General features: G+C 43.8%; 1 protein-coding gene across 1 annotated transcript in view; it reads right to left on the bottom strand.

The window, feature by feature from the left end:
• Positions 1-9,183, bottom strand: part of CHEK2 (checkpoint kinase 2) — a 135,648-nt gene extending 126,465 nt beyond the window's left edge. The window contains exon 1 of the mRNA XM_066370585.1: positions 9,166-9,183. The gene's annotated coding sequence lies outside the window, so the exon portion shown is untranslated. The remainder of the gene's footprint in view (positions 1-9,165) is intronic.
• Positions 9,184-12,918: the final 3,735 nt, after the last annotated feature.

The raw sequence follows: 12,918 nt of genomic DNA, 5'->3' as shown, positions 1-12,918 counted from the left end.
TTACCGACCTGTGTTGACACAGTGGATAAAGCGTGAACTTGAAATGCAGAGGTCACTGGTTCAAAACACTGGGCTTGCCGGGTCAAGGCACATACAGGAAGCAACTACTACTAGTTGATGCTTCTGCTCCTCTCCCCACCCTCACCCTCTCTTCTCTCTAAAAATCAATTAATAAAATCGAAAAATATATATTAAAATATATTAAAATAATAAAAAGGAAAAAGTTTACCTCACTATAAATCTAAAAATTGAGTGACCAGTCAGTGAATGGGTATTTGAGCACTGTTCTTGAGTCTGACAGTCCTGGGTTAGAATTTGCTTTTTGGGTGACTTTAGGCAAGTTACTCGAACCTTTAGATCCTCAGTTTCTTCTTGTACAATGGAGACGATAACAGTGGGCAGGATTATTCTTAAGATAAAGGAAAGTGCCCTGGCCAGTTGGCTCAGCGGTAGAGCGTCAGCCTAGCGTGCAGAGGACCCGGGTTCGATTCCCGGCCAGGGCACACAGGAGAAGCGCCCATTTGCTTCTCCACCCCTCCGCCCCTCTTTCCTCTCTGTCTCTCTCTTCCCCTCCCGCAGCCAAGGCTCCATTGGAGCAAAGATGGCCCCGGGCGCTGGGGATGGCTCTGTGGCCTCTGCCTCAGGCGCTAGAGTGGCTCTGGTCGCAACATGGTGACACCCAGGATGGGCAGAGCATCGCCCTCTGGTGGGCAGAGCATCGCCCCTGGTGGGCGTGCCAGGTGGATCCCGGTCGGGGGCGAATGCAGGAGTCTGTCTGACTGTCTCTCCCTGTTTCCAGCTTCAGAAAAAATGGAAAAAAAAAAAAAAAAGATAAAGGAAAGTGTGCCTGTCATGTATTTGCCACTGTTCCTGACAAGTAAAGGCTTGTTGTGGATTTGTTCAATGCTCAGAGAAAGATGAGGTGTATGTAGTCCAGGTAAGGGACAAAAACCCTCCCAAACAGGCCTAAGTGAAAGACTTACTATGAGAAGCCCAAGCAGTGTCTCAAAAAATCCTTCCCTTCTTCTCAATAATGTTTTATATGTAGTTGTTGGTGGGATTTTTTTGTGTTTTTTTTTTCTTTTATTTTTTTTTCTTTTCTTCTTTTTTTAAATTAATTTTAATGGGGTGACATTGATAAATCAGGGTACATACATTCAGAGAAAACATCTCTAGGTTATTTTTACATTTGATTATGCTGCATTCCCATCACCCAAAGTCCAACTATCTTCCGTCACCTTCTAACTGTTTTTTTTTGTGCCCCTCCCCTCCCCTCCCCTAACCCCCTCCCTCTCCTCCCCCCCACCCCGTAACCCCCACACTCTTGTTCATGTCTCTGAGTCTCATTTTTATGTCCCACCTATGTATGGAATCATATAGTTCTTAGTTTTTTCTGATTTACTTATTTCGCTCAGTATAATGTTATCAAGGTCCATCTATGCTGTTGTAAATGATCCAATGTCATCATTTCTTATGGCTGAGTAGTATTCCATAGTATATATGTACCAAAGCTTTTTTTTTTTTTTTTTTTTTTTTGTATTTTTCTGAAGCTGGAAACGGGGAGGCAGTAAGACAGACTCCCGCATGCGGCCCACTGGGATCCACCTGGCACACCCACCAGGGGGTGATGCTCTGCCCATCTGGGGCGTTGCTCTGTTGTGACCAGAGCCATTCTAGCGCCTGAGGGCAGAGGCCATGGAGCCATCCCCAGCGCCCGGGCCATCTTTGCTCCAATGGAGCTTCGGCTGCGGGAGGGGAAGAGAGAGACAGAGAGGAAGGAGAGGGGGAGGGGTGGAGAAGCAGATGGGCGCCTCTCCTGTGTGCCCTGGCCGGGAATCGAACCCGGGACTTCCGCACGCCAGGCCGACGCTCTACCACCGAGCCAACCGGCCAGGGCCTGTACCAAAGCTTTTTAATCCACTCATCCACTGACGGACACTTGGGCTGTTTCCAGATCTTTGCTATTGTGAACAATGCTGCCATAAATGTGGGGTGCATTTCTTCTTTTCAAACAGTGCTATGGTGTTCTTGGGGTATATTCCTAACAGTGGTATAGCTGGGTCAAAAGGCAGTTCGATTTTTAATTTTTTTAGGAATCTCCATACTGTTTTCCACAGTGGCTGCACCAGTCTGCATTCCCACCAGCAGTGCAGGAGGGTTCCCTTTTCTCCACATCCTCGCCAGTACTTATTCTGTGTTGTTGTTTTTTTTAAAAAAAGAAAAAGTAAAACCTTCAGCACAAAAAGAAAAAAAAAAATAAAACCTTCAGCACAAAAAAAGAAAAAGAAAAAGATCTGCACAACATTTTGTATTGATTTTAGATATTTTTTATGCTATTGTACATGGTGCTTTTTTATTTCATTTTACAATTGTTGCCTGTAAAGGTAGAAGTACGTATTTATTTATTTATTTATTTATTGACAGTGACAGAGAGAGAGGCAGAGAGAGGGACAGATAGGGGTAGACAGGCAGGAAGGGGAAAAACGAGAAGCATCAATTCTTTGTTGCAGCTCCTTAGTTACTCATTGATTGCTTTCTCATATGTGCCTTGATTGGGGGGCTATGGCAGAGTGAGTGACCCCTTGCTCAAGCCAGCAACCTTGGGCTCAAGCCAGAGACCATGGGGTCATGTCTATAAGCCCACGCTCAAGCCAGTGACCTTGGGGTTTTGAACATGGGTCCTTTCTGTTCCAGTCCGATGCTCTATCTGCTGCACCACTGCCTGGTCAGGCTAGAAGTACATTTTTAGATTGGCCTTATATATAGCAAGCTTGCTAAATTGACTTATTTATTCTAATACTTTATTTTTTAGATTCACCTGGGTTTTCATGTCACTTTTGAATAATGGCCATTTTACCTCTTTCTGTTCAAACCTTAGGCCTTAATTATTGCCTTATTGCATTGCGTAAGGCCTTTAAGATGATGGATATTTGTGATGCCGGTAGGCTTCTCGCCTCATTCCCTGTCTCAGAAAGAGAGTTTTCAAATTTACCATTAAGTATATTTGCTAAAGGTTTTTAGTGGGTCATATTTAATGAGATCTCTTCTGGTTTCTAGACTTTTCAAAACAACAACTCTTATATATACAATCTGAGAGATACACTTCCAACTCTTAACAGTGGTTATGGCAGGATGGGAGTGTGGAGAAAGGTTGTATGATATTATGGGAAACTTTTACTTTCAATGCTGTATATTACTTGAGCATATGAATAATTTACAGTGACCATAGATTATTTATTTTGGTTTCAGGAAATAAAAGGGGGGCAATTTAAGTCAACCAGCGAACACAGCAAACATCAAATAGTAAAACTGATCATTGTTAGATGAGGCTTTGTGAAGATATATCCAAGTATGTATCTGTCACTGATTCTTTCCCGTTGCCACATCCTCAGTCTTTGCTTAGAATATTTCTTTCTATTTCACTCTGAATGGCAGTGCATGGTGATTTGGTCTCGGTGGTGGCTGCTGTTTGCGCCCTGCCCAGGTCCTCTTTGTCAGTAGTGTACCCATTTCCCAGCTGCTCTGGGTGTTGGCTGCTAAAAGCTCACGGCTCCATCCTTCTTTGGCGGCTTCTAACTTAGCTAATGGGAGCTGTCCTGCCAGGAGATGCTTGGGAGGTTACACACACAGTGGGGGTGGCTCATGGCCAGTGGCTGACTAATAGGGTGGGGTGTAAAGCCCAGCTCCCTGGCCATAAAGCAGGACAAACTCTGCACTGTGAAAAATGCCCAGAGCTCCTTGTGGGATCAGGCTGCGGTGAGACCTCTCTTGAAAGCACATATTTGCTTGGCTTCTTCCCAGCTCTGTCCTGCTTCCCTCACTTTCTTACAGATTTCTCTCTGGGGCCATCCTTCAATAAATCATTTGCACAAGAACACCCACTTGCCTCACTCTTTGCTTCTAGCAAACTTGACTCAAATCTCTGAGATTAAGGGAGGGGATGCACAGTTAGGCAGCCAAGGATCTGGAGGTGATGGTGTAGTCGTATCAGAGGCTTTCCAGAAGGGGTCGCCATAGAGCAGGAGAAGGAAACATTGTCTGAGAAGGAAAGCAGGGTCTGATGTCTGTCTGTCCAGCTCTGAAGCCTGGGTTTATATGTGTGATCTTGTACCACTCTTCACGCTCTGCAAAGAAAGTTTCTACAGTTCTAAATGGCAACTTTTCTCAAAATCATAAGAGGCATCTTCCTTCTTTGATGCAGCTACTAAGGTGCTGCAAGGCCAGTGTTCTATGCCAACAGGTCTCCACTGAGTCTGCTGAACTGGCCCACTCTGACTCAGCCCAGACACCAGCCAGGCAGGGCAATGGGGAGAGGATGCTGTTGGGACCACAAGTTATTCATATGGAAAAAAAATAGCACCTGTGCCCTGTGTCACATTAGACCATCAATGAATTTCAGATGCATCAAAGCTCTAAATGTGAAAAATGAAACCTTACAGTTTTAGGAGAAAATTTAACGAATATATTTAGAATATCAGAGTGAATAAGGGTCTCTTAAATAAGATGTAAAAAGTCCATGTTTCCTAAACCATTAAGGAAAAGATTATTAAATTTTACTGTGTCAGCCCTGGCCGGTTGGCTCAGTGGTAGAGCATCAGCCCGACATGTGGAAGTCCTGGGTTCGATTCCTGGCTAGGGGACTCAGGAGAAGTGCCCATCTGCTTCTCCACCCTTCCGCCTCTCCTTTCTCTCTATCTCTTTCTTCTCCTCCCACAGCCAAGGCTCCATGGGAGCAAAGTTGGCCCAAGCACTGAGGATGGCTCCATGGCCTCCACCTCAGGCTCTAGAATGGCTCTGGTTGCAGCGGAGCAACGCTTCAGATGGGCAGAGCATCGCCCCCTAGTGGACATGCTGGGTGGATCCTCGTCGGGCGCATGCTAGAGTCTGTCTCTCTGCCTTCCTGCTTCTAACTTCGGAAAAATACAAAAAAACCCCACAAAAACCAAAAAACCAAAACTTAGCCATTGTAAATTTTCAGTTGTACAATTCAGTGACTTTGAGTATATCCACAATGTTGTACAATCATCACCTCTATCTAGGTACAGAACTTTTTATCACCCCGAATAAAAACTCTGCACCCATTTTCCCTCCACCTCATCTTCTGGTAACCACTAACTGGATTTTACTATTCTGGATATTTCATATAAATGGAATCATACAATGTGTGGCCTTTTGGGTCTGGCTTCTTTAACTTAGCATAAAGTTTTCAAGATTCATTCATGTTTTATGTCATCCCTTTTTGTGGCTGAATAATATTCCATTGCATGAATAGACCACAATTTTGTTTAGCCATTCATCAGTTTTTGGATATTTTGACTATTGTTAATAGAGTTGCTATAAACATTTGTATACAAAGTATGGACATAATATTTTTAATTCTTTAAAGAATGTACCCAGGAGTGGAATTGCTGGGTCATATGGTAATTCTATGTTTAACTTATTGAAGAACCACCAAACCATTTTCCACAGTGGCTACATCATTGTATGTTCTCACCAGCAATGTATGAAAGTTTCATTTTCTCTGCATTCTTGCCAATATTTCCTTTTTTTTTTTTTTTTTTTTAGTCATTCTTGTGGTTGTGAAGTGGTATCTCACAGCGGTTTTCTTTTGCATTTCTCTAATGACTAATGACATTGAGCATCTTTTCATGTGCTTGTTGGCTGTTTATAAGTCTTTGAAGAAATATCTATTCAAGTCCCTTTCTTATTTTTAATTAGATTGTTTGTCTTTTTGTTATTGAGTTATGGGAGTCCTTTTATATTCTGGATGCTAGACCCTTATATATGATTTGCATATATTTCCTCCCATTCTGTGGGTAAAAATCACCCAATTTTTAAAATGGGCAAAAGACTTGCACTGATATTTCACATAAAGTAATATCAAAATGACCAATAAGTATATGGAAAGGGGCTCAATATTGTTTTTATGAGAGAAATGTGAATTACAGCCACAAAGGTGTATCATGACATATTCACCAGAATCACAAAAATGTAAAAGACTGACAGACATATTAAGTGTTGGTGAGGAGCAACTGGTATTTTCTTATTTCGTTGGTGGAAATATATACTGATAGCACCACTTTGAAAAAATATTTGGCAATAGTTGACTAAACCTAAATATACATATACTCTATGACCTAGCAATTCTACTCCTGGGCATATACCCAACAGAAATGAGTGTTATGTCTACCAAAAAACATGTTCAAGAATGTTTTTTGAGCCTGACCAGGTGGTGGTGCAGTGGATAGAGCATCAGACTGGGACACGGAGGACTCAGGTTCTAAACCCCAAGGTTCCCAGTTTGAGCACAGGCTCATCTGACTTGAGTGCGCGCTCGCCAGCTTGAGTGCGGGGTCACTGGCTTGAGCATGGGAAAATAGACATGACTCCATGGTCTCTGGCTCAAGCCCTAAGGTCTCTGGCTTGAAGCCCAAGGTCTCTGGCTTGAGTCCAAGGTTGCTGGCTTGAGCAAGGGGTCACTCACTCTGCTGTAGCACCCCCCTTCAAGGCACATATGAGAAAGCAATCAATGAACAACTAAGATGTCACAACGAAGAATTGATGCTTCTCATCTCTCTCCCTTCCACTTGTCTGTCCCTGTCTGTCCCTCTCTGTCTCTGTCACACACACAAAAAAGAATGTTCTTTGCAACTTTATTCATAAAGCCTCAAACTGGAATCAACCCAAATGTCCATCAACATGCTATATGATTCTACTATTATGAAGTTCAGAAACATACAAAATTAATCCATGCTGATGGAAGTCAGAGTAATAGTTACCCTTAGATGGGTACTGACTGGCATTGGGCACAAGGGAACGTGCTGGGGTGCTAGAAATGTTTCATATCTTGATCTGGATGGATGGTGTATGAGAGTGATATATATAAAAATTCCTTGAGCTACACACTGGCACCTTATCAGACAGGCTTTTCCACACCAGTTTAATGGAAGTAGCATATCACCTCCCACAATCTGATGTCCTGGCCCTGCCTTATTTCTCTTCATAGTAATTATGATTATTCTACCATCTTAGTTAGCTTGGGCTGCCAAAACACAATACCATAAACTGGGTGGCCTGAACAATAGACACTTCTTTTCTCACAGTTCTGGAGGCCAGGAAGTCCAAAATCAAGTTTCTGGCCCATTCAGTATACAGCAAGAGCTCTCTTCCTGGCTGGCACACAGCTGCGTTCTCACCATAAGCTCGCATGACCTCTCTGTGCACACAGAAACAGGAAGAGCATGTGAGTACCCCCTGGTGTCTCTTCTGATAAGGACACTAATCCTTTTGGATCAGGTCCCCACCCCTACGACCTCATTTAACCTTAATTATTCCTTTATAGACCTTATCTCCAAAGATGGTCATATTGGGGCTTAGGGCTTTTTAACATTCAGTCCATAACAACAACATACCTGTGTTTGGTTATTGACTTATCATCCAACTCCTCCAGTTAGACTCTAGTCTCCCTGAGGGCAGGGATGCTGTTTTGGCCACTTTGGCATCCCTGGAGTCAAATAACAGTGCTGTCACAGAGGAAGAGCTCCATGAGTATTGTTTAATGAATAAAAGAAAGAGGATGGGATAGTGGTCATAGTGCCAAGTGCTACTGAGCCCAGTGTCTGGCACATGGGAACAGCATGATAGATGGTAAGGGCCGTCATCATTGTCATTACCATTTCTTTTTTTTCTTTTTTTTTTTTTTTTTGTATTTTTCTGAAGCTGGAAACGGGGAGGCAGTCAGACAGACTCCCTCATGCGCCCAACCGGGATCCACAAGCACGCCCACCAGGCAGTGCTCTGCCCATCTGGGGCGTCGCTCTGTTGCGACCAGGGCCATTCTAGCGCCTGAGTCAGAGGACATGGAGCCATCCTCAGCGCCCGGGCAAACTTTGCTCCAATGGAGCCTCGGCTGCGGGAGGGGAAGAGAGAAACAGAGAGAAAGGAGAGGGGGAGGGGTGGAGAAGCAGATGGGCGCTTCTCCTGTGTGCCCTGGCCGGGAATCGAACCCGGGACTTCCGCACACCAGGCCGACGCTCTACCACCGAGCCAACCGGCCAGGGCCTGTCATTACTATTTCTTAATCCTCAGGGTACTCAGTACATTTGCAAAATTTCTGTCTTCAAATAACTTACATTCTAAAAAAAAGACTTTTTATATGCATTTTGCTGCGTGTTTTATAGCATGAGCTATGTTGAGGTATAGCTTATTTAAAGAAAGCTATTTCTTCTTAGTTTGTCACCCTGGATACAGGAGTCGATGTTTAGGACTTGGTTTTAGTCCTAATTTGTGACATGTCCTAGCGATTCCTTTTCGCTCAGTGGATCTTGCCCTCCTCAACTTCCTCACTAATCCGTAGGATTAATATCCTTATAAGAACTTGAAAGAAAGGTTTGTTTTTTTTTTAAAGAGTACTTTATTTTTCTATTTTTATTTTTTTACAGAAACAGAGTGAGAGTCAGGGAGAGGGATAGATAGGGACAGACAGATAGGAATGGAGAGAGATGAGAAGCATCAATTATCAGTTTTTTGTTGTGGCACTTTAGTTGTTCATTGATTGCTTTCTCATATGTGCCTTGACCGTGGGGCTACAGCAGACTGAGTAACCCCTTGCTCAGGCCAGCAACCTTGGGTCCAAGCTGGTGAGCTTTGCTCAAAGCAGATGAGCCTGTGTTCAAGCTGGTAAGCTCGGGGTCTTGAACCTGGGTCCTCCGCATCCCAGTCCGACGCTCTATTCACTGCGCCACCACCTGGTCAGGCAAGACAGGGTTTTGATTGAATTAAGACCTCAAGTCAATTCTTTGCATCTGGAAAATGTAACTACTCGCCTAGTGTGCCAATCTTGTTTCCAGCACTAGGGGGCAATCAGAACATTGGGACACATTCTGCTGTTATAGTTCCTACTATAAAATAAGGTGTTGATACAGTAAGATGATTGCTCTCTGCTCTGGTTCCCTGACTTCTTCCAAAACTTGAAGCCTACAAATCCAAGCTTTCTACCCAGCTGGTTAGACGCTCATACTTCCATCAAAGGGAACAGGGCTGGCTAACTAATGATATCTTGGATTCATCACTTTTCTCTCTGTCATGGATCACATATGTGGTTGGGAAGATGGTATATAATAAATTGCCTGTGAATGACAAAGAGACACCCAGAAGGAGCCTGACCTGTGGTGGTGCAGTGGATAAAGCGTAGACCTGGAACGCTGAGGTCGCCGGTTTGAAACCCTGCACTTGTCTGGTCAAGGCACATATGGGAGTTGATGCTTCCTGCTCCTCCCCTCTTCTCTCTCTCTGCCTCTCTCTCTCTCTCTCTCTCTCACTCACTCTCTCTCCTATCTAAAATGAATAAATTTTAAAAAATTAAAAAAAAAAAGAGACACCCAGAAGGAGAAAAACTGAGGTGCAGACTGAGGTTTTGTTTGGGAGGAAACAGTTTAATAATACTGAGCATAGAGAGGAAGAGCTATACAGCCTGAACTAGGAGAACTGCAATGATGTCCCAGCTTGTCCAACAACATGTTGTGTGATCTTGGATAGCTGACTTGACCTCTGAGTATCAGCTTCCACCTATGAAATGAGAAGAAGCAAATGTATGTCCCGTGTGCCTTCCTACCACCTTTATATCATGGTAGGTGTCTCTCACCAGCCACAGGAACCTTTCTCACTGAGCCCTGACACAGCCTTGGAATCTTTTTGAACACTACAGCTGGTAAGAGTTGCCCCATGAGGACTTTAGATTATTTTTAAAAGTACTTCCAGTGTCAGCATTCTACATAATAGAGCTGTAATAGCAAAGATCTCTCTGGTGTTGACCAACTCAGGCTGGTTCTTGGTGGTTTGTGGTCAATACTTCAATGACTTTGTACATTGGGTAGAGACCAAAAAGTTTTCTCCTTTACATGATTATAATGCTTAGCAAGGGTTGAAGAACATGATGGTTTAACCCATTGGCTTAGCAAAAAGGCTTTCCTTTATGGAGAGGTTTGAGCACTTTTCAAAGCAATTAAGAGGTAGAAGAGCAAGTACTCAACTTGGCCCTTGACCTTCAGAACTTCACTTGGAATTTTCAGGTCCAGGTACAGAACATGGCTACATTTAGGCACAAAGAACAGGTTCTTCTAAGTAAATTGGGAATTAACTCAGGCTTCATTCCTGGAAGATCTCTCTATTGTGTGACTTAGTCACCAAGCGTTTAAAAATGGGTGTCAATAAATGTGTCCTCTTATTAATATTGCTGGGGTGGAAGACAGAAGAAGACCTAGGTTCTGTTCCTGGCCTTGCCTTTTTTATTTATTTATTTATTATTATTATTATTTTTGTATTTTCCGAAGCCAGAAATGGGGAGGCAGTCAGACAGACTCCCGCATGCGTCTGACTGGGATCCACCTGGCACGCCCACCAGGGGGCGATGCTCTGCCAATCTGGGGCATCACTCTGTTGCGACCAGAGCCACTCTAGCGCCTGAGGCAGAGGCCATAGAGCCATCCTCAGCGCCCAGGCAAACTTTGCTCCAATGGAGCCTCAGCTGCGGGAGGGGAAGAGAGAGACAGAGAGGAAGGAGAGGGGGAGGGGTGGAGAAGCAGATGGGCGCTTCTCCTGTATGCCTGGCCGGGAATCGAACCCAGGACTCCTGCACACCAGGCCGACGCTCTACCACTGAGCCAACTGGCCAGGGCCTGGCCTTGCCTTTTGAAAGCCAAGTGATTAAACCTCTCAGAGCCCCAGTCCTCCCACCTGCAAAATGGGTATAATTATACCTGCTTTACCTATATCTCAGGTTGTGAGGGTCAAATGAGATCATACACCTGAAAGTACATTGCAAAAGGCAACACACCATTCAACTTCAAGGGAACAACATATAGGTTTTTGCAGGGACCACTGGGGACATAGTTAACACCTTGAACTTGTCAAGGAACTCAAGATTGTGGAGCTCCTATGCATTGCTAGCAGAAATCTAAATTAAAGCAGACTTTCCAGAGGTCTATTTGGTCTTAAAAATATGCATACCACACACCCAGTAGATTGATTAAGATGAAAAAGGCATATAATACCAAATGTTGTTCAGGGTGTGGAATGATTGGAACTTTTATATACCGCTGGCAGGAGTGAAAATTGGCAAAAACCACTTGGGAAAACTGGCAGTATTTACTGAAGTTGACAAAATACACACACCCTGTGACCCAACAGTTCCACTTCTAGGTTATCACTCAACAGAAATGGGTACATATGTGCACCAAAGAACATGTACTACAGTGGGCAGAGCAGTGCTCTTTGTAATAGCAAACACTAGAAACTACCCAAAATTCCATCAACAATAGAATGGATAAATAAATTGGATATATTTGCACTATGGGATTCTATCCAACAGGAACTAAATTTTGTTGCCGCAGTAGGATGAATCTCATAAACATGATGTTGAATTAAAAGAGCCAACTAAGAAGACTATATGCCACATAATTCCATTTATAGTAAGTTCAAAACCAGATAAAACTCATTTGTGGTGATCTAAGTCAGAATGCTGATTATTCTTAAAGGGTAAGTAGTACTCTTAAAGGTGTAGGGTCTGCCGTAAGTATAAAGAGGGCTTCCTTGGGGCAGGGTAATGTTCTGTTTCTTGATCTAGTAGCTGGTTAAACAAATGTGTTCATTTTGGAAATACCTAGAAGTGGAATTGCTAGATTATAAAGTTATGTTTAACTTTTTGAGGAACTGTCACTGTTTACCATAGCAGCTGCACCATTTAACATTCCCACCAGCGCTGCGTGAGAGTTCCAATTTCTCTGCATTTGCACTCATTAATTCATTAATTTATTAATTATACCATGGCCATCCCAGCAGGTATGAAGTGATAGCTCATTGTGGTTTCAATTTGCATTTTCCTGATGACCTAATGATGATACTTGTGTATCCTCTTTGGTACTGCCTCTTTTTTTTTCCTTTTAAAGATTTTTTTTTTTCCTGTATTTTTCTGAAGCCGGAAACGGGGAGAGACAGTCAGACAGACTCCCGCATGCTCCCGACCAGGATCCACCCAGCACGCCCACCAGGGGGCGACGCTCTGCCCACCAGGGGGCGATGCTCTGCCCCTCCCGGGCCTCGCTCTGTTGCGACCAGAGCCACTCTAGTGCCTGGGGCAGAGGCTGAGGAGCCATCCCCAGCGCCCGGGCCATCTTTGCTCCAGTGGAGCCTCGGCTGCTGGAGGGGAGGAGAGAGACAGAGAGGAAGGAGAGGGGGAGGGGTGGAGAAGCAGATGGGCGCTTCTCCTGTGTGCCCTGGCCGGGGAATCGAACCCGGGACTTCTGCACGCCAGGCTGATGCTCTACCACTGAGCCAACCGGCCAGGGCCTTTTAAAGATTTTATTCATTGATCTTACAGAGAGAGGTGGGGTGAACGAGAAATCTCAATTCATAGTTGCTTTACTTTAATTGTTCATTGATTGCTTGTCGTATGTGTTTTGACTGGGCAAGTCCAGGGTTTTGAACTGGTGACCTCAGCGCTCCAGGTGGATGCTCCATCCACTGTGCCACCACAGGCCAGGTGGTATCACCTCTTTTAAAGTATAAATATTTGGCATACCAGAGATATAAAGGATAATGTAATAAACACCTGTGTTCCCACCATATGGCTTAAGAAATAAAACATCCCCAAACTGCGTATTCTCCCCTGCACCCTTCTCACTCTCTTCTTCTCTAAGTAAAATCTATGCCAAGTTTGGTGTTTATTATTCCCATGGGTTTTTTTTTTTACTTTATTACCTCTATATATATATACCTTAACAAGAAGGGGTATTGTTTTGCATGTTTGTACTGCTTCAATGAACTCATTCAGTGTGTGTGCTGAATCTTCACCTTTTATTTAACATTTATGAATCAACCAAGTTGATGCACTGTAGTTCACGCACTTTCCCTGATCTGTTA

Source organism: Saccopteryx leptura, chromosome 2 (genome assembly GCF_036850995.1).
Source record: "Saccopteryx leptura isolate mSacLep1 chromosome 2, mSacLep1_pri_phased_curated, whole genome shotgun sequence".
Lineage (NCBI taxonomy): Eukaryota > Metazoa > Chordata > Mammalia > Chiroptera > Emballonuridae > Saccopteryx > Saccopteryx leptura.
Note: the sequence above shows the minus strand (reverse complement) of the source record. Positions and strands in the feature narration are given on the sequence as shown.